This window comes from Nuphar pumila, chromosome 4, assembly GCF_984573655.1.
Source record: "Nuphar pumila chromosome 4, dmNupPumi1.hap1.1, whole genome shotgun sequence".
Classification (NCBI taxonomy): domain Eukaryota; kingdom Viridiplantae; phylum Streptophyta; class Magnoliopsida; order Nymphaeales; family Nymphaeaceae; genus Nuphar; species Nuphar pumila.
Window position 1 is genome coordinate 7,166,069 of NC_143252.1, and position 3,720 is coordinate 7,169,788.

The window sequence follows — 3,720 nt, forward strand, 5'->3', positions numbered from 1 at the left end:
CAGGTTGAGCCATAAAGGGTCCCCATTTTTTTGATCCTTCTGTTGCTACCACCTTCCATCGTTAGAGGAAGGAGATGAGAGAAATGGAAGCTCGCATGACTCGTTATAGGAAAGAGATAAAGGAGAAATGAGAGATTCAAGAAAGGGTTATATATATATATATATATATATATATATATACCAAGCCCTTAGTCTGTGATGTTAATGTACAATCTTAGAAATTAAGACATTATAAAGTGGAAGAACTTATTAGTATTATTATTATTCTTTTTTGCTAGGCCAATGGAAAACCCTTTCATCACTTACTGCACATTGGTAGGCTTCTGATTCATTAAATACCCTTATTGTCCCTCTTGCCCCACTAGAGAGTACACCAAGTAGGGATGGCAGTGGACCGGGGCGGGGGACAAGGTCTCCATCCCCGCCCTATTTCAAAATCCGAACCTTCATCCCCGCCTCCATCCCTGCACGGGGATGAATTTCAACCTCCACCCCCTCCTCCATCCCCGTTTCATGTCCTCCATCCCTGGTCTAAATGGGGGCGAGGTGGGGTGGGGCCCCGTTTCTCCTTAGTCTATAGTCATCCCTTAAAGGATTGGGGACGGGACGGGACGGGGCGGGGAAAAGCTTAAGTCCATCCCCGCCTCCATCCCCGCACGAGGATAGATTTTAACCTTCATCCCCGCCTCCATCCCTGTTTCATGCCCTTCATCCCCGGTCCAAACGGGGCGAGGTGGGGCAGAGCCCCATTGTCCCCCGGTTCACTGCCATCCCTAACACCAAGTTCGACCTCACGACAAATGAGTTAACTGGGTGACATTCACAAGTTGCCGACTGTGAGTTTCAAACTCATGACATCCTGTTAATTGAGCCAATGTGGCTTCGCATGGTTGGTAGGAGCTGTCAGTGCATGTCTCCTTGCGGTGGGACATTCCATGTTCAAAACCTAATGGTACCTTGAATAATAACGGGTGGGGGTCTGCCTAACCTCAACTTGCCTTTTAAAAAAAAAATGTCATGTCAATTGTGTGATGTTCGCAAAGTTGCCCCTCTCCTTGTGGACTGAAAGAACTAACTATACAAATGAAAAAGAAAATATTCTGCATGGTCCGGAAAGCCCAAATCATATTTCCTTATTCTAGGCCTCACTTTATCCAATCCATTTTCTCTTGATCTTTAAGATTTTGATTGGAGCTTCTTGTGCCAATCGTGACAATTTAGGAGTTTTCAACATTGCTTATCAAGGGAAACTATAAATTTGAATTGTTGGAAGGTGAACGATCCTCTATCTTGTCCAAGATTGGATAAAATCGACATTCATTTTAGATTTAGGCCTTCTTAATAGTGTCATAAAAAATTTAGTGCCATCTAGCAGTTTTTTTGAAATTTGTGTCTGTATCGGCCTGAATCGTCTGGCCAACGATTCAGGTGAATCGGCCGATACCAATTCCTAAGTGAATCATTCTGAATTAGCTAAAAAATAATTAAAAAGTATTGTGTGTCAATCCAAATGTGACACATGTTAAAACCATTAGACTAATAGCCAATTCAAGTTAGTATTGTATCAATTTTCTGTCGATACTGATAACATTGGGGAAGTGAATTTTTTCAAGTGAACTTCCTATGTACCATATACAATGGTTCCGCTTGGTTGGTAGGAGCAGTTAGTGCACGTCACCTTGTATTGAGACGTTGCATGTTCAAATCCCAATGGTTTGATTTTATAACTGGTGGGGGTCTGCCTAACCCCAGCTTGCCTCTAAAAAAATATATATTTAAGAAGGCAAACACAACTTTATAATATAGTCATAACTCTTATTTCATATGTAACATTTGTTTCACCCCAAAACTTAGAAAGAGGCCTAGTTTCAAGTGAAAGTGGCCCACTTTTCTGCTTGGGATGAAAGAACACCTAAGTAGGAAAGGTCCCATGAGTCTGCACAGTAAGGGCCCATTTGTTTGATTCTCATGAAAAGGAAAGGTCTTTCATGGGAAGGGGCACATATTTTAAAAAAAAATCCTGTTAGCTCAACCTTTTCAAGAGAAAGCTTTCATACAAGTGGTAGATGCTAGAAAAATTAGGGCTTATTTGTGCCAACATGACGCTTTCCCACCTTGAACGAAACAAATAAGCCTTAACCCCCCCTTGGCATGTAACAAATGCCCACTAAGAGTCCCAAGATTTTTTCAAGAGTCCCAAATGTGGTGAATAACACCAAACATAGGATTGTTTGGAATCTTGGCTTCTAGATCCCACGACCAAACAGAGCCTTAAAGATTTGAAAGGTAAATCTGCAACAAGTTCTAGAATTGAACTTCCATAAAGGAAAATGCAATCTACCTTGGAAATTTGAAAATCAAGTGAATACTTGTAGGCACGACACTACAAGAAGCAACACTTTTTTTGGCTCTATTTTAGCATCAATAAAAGCCTGTTGTGCGCTAGTAAAGAATTTTACTGTCGCACACAAAGTGCCAGTAGTTTTGTCGGTAAAGATGGCAGCAATAAAACTTTGACCGGTGCAAACAAATAGCACCAGTAAAAACATTCTTTTATTGGCACACTTTTAGCGCCGGTAAAAATAACATTTAATAGCATACTTTTAGCGCTAGTAAAAATCACATTTATAGGTGCACTTTTAGTGCCAATAAAAATCACATATAACGACACTAATTTGGTGTTAGTAAAAACTTTTTAATGGCGCTAAATTCACACCAATAAAATTTTTTAGTTTATTTATTATATTTATTAATATATTTTATCTTGTACAAGAATAAATTCAACCCTATATAAAACACAACATTTACACATACATTTATATATGTTTAACTCTTAATAAATCTAACCCTCCATGACTTCAATATTCATATATTTAACCCTGCTAACTCCAATATGTACATATTCAACCTTGCAAAAAATACAATATTTACACATACATTTGTATAGATTTATCTTTCTTCAACCCTCAATAACTTCAACATTCAAATATTCAACCTTGCAAAAAATATAACATTTTACACATACATTTATTTTCACTCAACCCTTCATAACTCCAACCCTACAATACTTCAACATTCATATTTTCATCCTTGCAAAAAATACAACATTTACATATACATTTATCTTTCTTCATTCCTTTATAACTATAAAATTCACATTTTCAACCATATATTTACATACATCAATCCTGAATGACAATAAAATTCAAATATAATTACATAACCCTGCATAATCACAACATTCACATATATTCCTATAGGGGTTGAGATTTGAACTTAAAAGCTTATAAGATTATGAAAAAATCATGCATATAAACAATGTCAATATATAAATATGTTATAATTCATGAATTATGAAAAGGATGATATCTCATAATCGAAAGTGCACCACACTTATATATGAGGCATGTGAATAAAATAGATGAAAGAATTACACACACACACACACACACACACACACACACACACACATATATATATATATATATATATATATATATATATATATATATATATATAAAGTCATAAGCATGATTAAAATCTTCAGTTATAATAACTTACATAAGGAGCATCTGAGGAACCTAATTGATTGTTGTCCACCATCTCAAACAATATCTCCTTCACCACACTAACCTCAATTTTCAGGCCTTTGACTTGAACTTGTTGTACTACTTTTTTTTACGATACACAGTATTTTGATGCAAGAGTTTCACTCGACCT